The following is a 6,190-nucleotide window of genomic DNA, read 5'->3' as shown; positions in this document are numbered from 1 at the left end:
AGAATTTTGACACTAGAGCGGGGTCTGTTCCAATCAGAATCGTCCAATTCTGATTGGAACGGCCCCGCTCTAGTGTCAAAATTCTCGGACCGCGATGAATTCGGTTCATCGGTGGATAAGTCCATAAGGTAATCTGGCGTTCATCACCCTTCTCTCTCAAGCAGCAGCAGAAGATAGCAATTTTTTGTTTTATGTTTTCATAGGAAAACGTTTCCCTATGAAAACAAACCTATCCTCCTTGGGAGCCAAAAAGAGAAAGGTGATTAAACGTCAGATAGCCTTATAGACGAGTGCACCGATGAACTGAATTCATCGCGGTCCGAGAATTTTGACACTACAGCGGGGTCGTTCCCAATCAGAATATTTTATTTTTCTTCATTCGTGCCGCGGGCCGCACAAACAGTCCTCCGCATCCGGCCCGCGGGCCGTACGTTGAGCAGCCCTGCCCTAAAACGCCTAAAAGTATACAATGCGTTTACAGCCGTACATATAAAGGCTCCCCCAGACCGACGCGACTCTTTTCCAGCGACACGACTTTTTGTCGCTATGTTTTTGTCGCGAAATCGCTGCGCACTGATTTGAAGGGGACCTTCCACACTGCGACGACGTCGTCGCAGGCGACAAGCGACAGTGCAGCGATTTTTGTACTTGTCGCCGGTGTGTCGCGGCGCTGGTCGCTGCATGCACAGTTTTCGTCGCTGTCGCGGGGCGACTAAGTTTTGTTTGTGACTAGTTTTCGCGTTGGTGTAGATGGTTGATGCGACGCATTTATCGCTGTAGTCGTTGAGAAAAATCGCGGCGATAAAAAATCGTGTCGCCGGAAAAGTCGCCTTGGTTTGGGGGAGCCTTAAGGCAATCTAGCGCTCATCACCCTTCTCTCTCAAGCAGACACAGAAGATAGCAATTTTTTGTTTAATATTTTCATACGGAAACGTTTCCGTATGAAAACAAACCTATCCTCCTCGGGAGCGAAACAGAGAAAGGAGATCAAACGTCAGATAGCCTTATAGACTGCCTTGAACCGCATATCAGTCCCATTTGCATTTTCGATGGTTTTGAGATTTAATCACCAATGGCTCTAACTTTTATTGTACGTGCAGTTGAAACCCGGAATTTTCGACTAGCGAAGTTGGATTTTTCTCCAAATCCGTGCGTCGGAACTAACTTCGGAAGTGGTGCGTTGTATAGCGGACCAGGTTTGCTATACAGCGCACCACTTCCGAAGTTAGATCCGACGCACGGATTTGGAGAAAAATCCAACTCCGCTAGTCGAAAACTCCGATTTTCAACTAAATTGAGAATACCAACGACTATTTATGTAGACAACTAGTTATTTCACAAAATTTATGAAATCATATCAAATCAGTTTGTACCATGTGAAAGGGAATCGCATATCAGTCTTATCAAGTTAACCTGACGTATTTTGAGCACTCAAATTTTGATGTTCATACACAGGGTCTTGTACCATCTGGGCAGGTGTACCTATTTTGGGCACTTGCCGCTATAACTAAGTCAAATTCAAACCGATTGACTTGAAATTTTGTATAGAGTTAGGCACGTACAGTATCTAACTCTGTACAAAAATTCAAATCAATCGGTTTGAAATTGACTTAGTTATAGTGAAAAGTGCCCAACATAGGTACACCTGCCCAAATGATACAAGACCCTACATACACACAGTTATTTGTTCAACATAACATTTAAGACAAGACATAATCAACAATAGTACGCCACAATACTCGTTTTGTGGCAGCTGCTCTCCATCCTCGGTTCCGCCCAATGCTCGCCAGGTCACGCTCCACCTGGTCCATCCATCGTGCTCTCTGCGCTCCACGCCTTCTTGTGCCAACCGGATCAGTAGCAAACACCAGCTTTGCAGGGTTGTTCTCCGGCATTCTTGCAACATACCCTGCACATCGTATCCTTCCGGCTTTGGCCACCTTCTGGATGCTGGGTTCGCCGTAAAGTACAGTGAGCTCGTAGTTCATCCTTCTCCGCAACACACCGTTCTTCTGCACACCGTCGAAGATCGTCCTTAGCACGCATCGCTCGAAAACTCCGAGTGCTTGCAGGTCCTCCTCGAGTATGGTCCATGTCTCGTGTCCGTAGAGGACCACCGGTCTTATTAGCGTTTTGTATTATTGGGCCGCCACCAAACCATTTCGGAAGTAGTGCGCATCTATCTCCTTGTCATTAGCAAAACAGCGCACTAGTCGCGAAAAAGTTGCGACACTTGTAGACCAAGAAACAGGCAAGTTTAAATTGAATGTCTGTCCCGATTCCAATCGGATAAGGACTGTTCATTTTATAAAGAGGACAACTTTGCAAGGCTATAAAAAGAAAACGCGTAGTTCAAATTTGAGCAGCCTTGGTTAGTTGTTCAGTACATTCACAGTAAAACCGCTCAGCACTAAAATGTGTAAGCCCTACTCATAAGTGCATATTTTCCAGACCACACAAAAATGTGTTACAGTTACACATTCTCAAAAACAGCTCGTACTCTCGTCTAGATGCGAAATGTCGATATTTTTTTTTTGTTTTCCGAGGTCATTAGTAAACCTAGCTAGATTGCTGTACAAAAATATTTGCGAATTTAACGATTTTGCGGACACAGGAGTTGATTTTGTGAATGTGCAAGGGTTACACATTTTTGGTGTAGTCTGGAAATTATGCACTTTAGTGCTGAGCAGCGTTAGCGTGTTATATTAGCAGATAATAACCATAAATAAATTGGGTTAAAATTATTGAACTTCATAGAAATGTGGCAAAGTGTTTCGAGAGATCAATTTTTCAATTCCCAAAAACTAAAGATAAACACAAAATTTCTGTAAAACATCGGTGTATCGTTTTTAATTGCATAAAAGTGTTTGCCATGCTGCAGCAGTTTGAGTGATACATATTCTGGCAAAATATAAATCTAATCGGAATAATGGTTGTTGAGATATTAAAGTTACAAGTTGGACTCGATTTTCAGAATAAAATTTATTTGTTAAACAAAAATGTATAAAAATATTAAATTTTGAATGTTTTCAATGAATCTAGTCGAAAGTACTAATAATGCAATTTCAAATGCAGAAAACCGCTTCTTGATAGCATTGTTGGCTTGGTTACTGTGCTTCATGGCAGTTACCGGAGATAAAACCGCCTCGTTCTTTGAAGGTTCTTCTAAATAACGATGTACTCTATTGCAAATACAACTTAACAATGATGTCGAAAATAAAAATTAACATGTAGTTATTTTCAAATAAGGTATATATTCTCACATAGGGTCAGACCTTGCTGAAAATAAAAAATAATAAGCTTCTCTAGAATCAAAAACTTGCATTCATGGAGCAAAAAGTATGCAATTTTTCATTATGGCCATCATTAAGTATTAAATTTATGATGAAGAATGTACTTTAAAGCATATTTTTCTTCGGTATCATTTAGAATGCGATTCTCTTCTATACTGGACACATTTTGAACTGATTCCGTAGTGTTATTGCATCACTGGACTTAAATAAGTATTTTTTATCAATTTCATTAATAACAAGGCAACTCACTATATCAAGCTGCATAATGCTTGGTGCATTATTACTGACCAACTATTGCACTCTACCTTTAGAAGAATAGTATTAGATCCCAACACATTGAAAAGTTTATGAAAATTTTTAAGTTATGTATGTGGAAAGTTGTGTAGAATTTAGGGAAATGGGGTTTTATTGAGTTTTAACGAAAACCGCTTCAGTTCCATAACTAAGGACAATTTATATAATGTTTTATTTTTCCTACACTGTAGAATAGCTATGGAAATTTATGCAAAAAACCGATAATGATTTTATTGAAAAATAAAAAAGATATCACACAAATAAGGTGTCCTCTTTATAAAATGAACAGTCCTTATACAATACATGGAGCATTTGGTGCGTGGGTGAATCTTTGTCGACCGCAGTTTCCTCTGGGGCCCATAGTAGGGCCGACTTTCGCTGATGATGCGCCTCCGAATTTCACGGCTCACGTTGTTGTCAGCCGTCGGTAAGGATCCGAGATAGACGAATTCCTCCACCACCTCGAAAGTATCCCCGTCTATCGTAACATTACTACCCAGACGGATCCGGACGTGTTCAGTTCAGCCTACATGTACTTTGTTTTTGAGGCATTCACCACCAGTCCGACCTTTGCTCTGCCAAAATGTTCTGGCCGTTCCGAATGTTCTGGCAATAATGTCCATGTCGTCCGCAAAACACACAAATTGACCGGATTTTGTGAAGATCGTACCCGGCTGTTGAGCCCGGCTCGTCGCATCACCTTGATGAGTTCAGCTGCGATACCATCCTTACCAGCTGCTTTGTTGGTTTTGAGCTGGTGAATGGTATGGTATCCTTAACTTTCCTCAGTGTGTGAGTTGGTTCATTTCCGTTCTCCACTGCACTGGCGTCGTCGTTTCCTCCGTTGCCGTGGTCTCCAGTGCCTACGTTCTCCACGCCATTCAGGTGCAGATCGAAGTGCTGCTTCCACTTTTCGATCACCTCACGTCCATCCGTCAAGAGGCCTCCGTCTTTATCCCTGCATATTTCGGCTCGCGGCACGAAGCCGTTGCGGGATGCGTTGAGCTTCTGATAGAACTTCCGTGTTTCTTGGGAACGGCACAGCAGTTCCATTTCTTCACACTCCGCTTCTTCCAGGCGGCGCTTTTTCTCTCGAAAGAGGCGGGTCTGCTGTTTCCGCTTCTGTTTGTGACGTTCCACGTTCTGTCGGGTCCCTTGCTGCAGCATTACTGCCCTCGCTGCGTTCTTCTCCTCCAAAACTGTTCTGCACTCTTCGTCGAACCATTCGTTCCGTCGATTCCGTTCCACGTACCCGATAGTGCTCTCGGCTGCGTCGTTGATGGCTGCTTTCACTGTACTCCAGCAGTCCTCTAGAGGGGCCTCATCGAGCTCGCCCTCGTCTGGCAACGCGGCCTCGAGATTCTGCGCGTATGCTGAGGTGACATCCGGTTGTTTCAGTCGCTCTAGGTTGTACCGTGGCGGTTCATCACCATACAGTGGTCGGAGTCGATGTTGGCGCCAGGTGCTGACGTCGATAATGTCGGAGAAGTGTCGTCCGTCAATCAAAACGTGGTCGATTTGAGATTTCGTCTGCTGTGGTTATCTCCAGGTGTAACGATAAGGAAGGCTGTGTTAGAAAAAGGTGCTACGTATGGCCATATTTTTGGAGGAGGCGAAATCAATGAGTCGTAGACCGTTTTCGTCTGCTGGTGGGCGCTGAACTTACCAATCGTCGGTCTGAATTCCTCCTCCTATGATGATCTTGACGTCGTGGCTTGGACAGCGATCGTACTCGCGTTCGAGCTGCGCGTAAAATGCATCCTTGTCATCATCAAATATTGAATTAAAATAAAATTCAGTAGTGTTCTTCCGGGATGTTGCAGCTTTCATTTGGTGGAGAGACGAACCAGCCAAGGGCTGAAAGTCTCTTTAATAAAGACAAATCAATCAATCAATTCATTTGGTGCTATGAGAACTGAAATCGGCAGATAGATGGCTGGGAAATTTATTATGATACAATTTGTCAACAATCTCTCAAAAAGTTAAGTTGAGTTACTCCTAAGTACTCTTAAAAAATATCTCAATAACCAAATGTTCAATCGAAATGAAATTCAATAGCATTTAACTAAGATCTAGCATAGTTTTAATTTTGTGCTAAGAGAATGCAAATCGGTTGACAGACGGCTGAGAAACATGAATGATGGTTTTTTTAAAACACACACACATACACACATCCATACATTTGCCCAGTTCGTCGAGCTGATTTGATTGGTATATGAGACTTGGCCCTCAGAGCCTTTAATCAAATATCGGACTCCCATGCGGTATTTATACCCCTTCATATGTTCATGTGTTCTTGGGTGTAAGAAAGGTAAAAAGGTGTCAATGATCGTCGAAAAACCATCCCGGTGTAAATTTCTGGCTTCGCAACAGATCCCTATTGTTATCAAATAACTAGTAATAGTATACTAAGGGTTTAATAGGACATTTACCAGTAATGAAAACTACGATTTGCACAAAAGCCTAACAGATAATGTCAGAGATCAGTTGAATCTTTTTTAGGTAAAGCCATAAAAGACACACAAAGGGCTATAAAAAACGTTCCGTTCAGCGCTCAAAAGTGTTGCATGGCACCTCTACCAATTTCGCAACGCGTATCATAA

This window comes from Aedes albopictus, chromosome 2 (assembly GCF_035046485.1).
Source record: "Aedes albopictus strain Foshan chromosome 2, AalbF5, whole genome shotgun sequence".
NCBI classification, from domain to species: domain Eukaryota; kingdom Metazoa; phylum Arthropoda; class Insecta; order Diptera; family Culicidae; genus Aedes; species Aedes albopictus.
The sequence above is the reverse complement of the archived record's forward strand: the minus strand, read 5'-3'. Positions refer to the sequence as shown.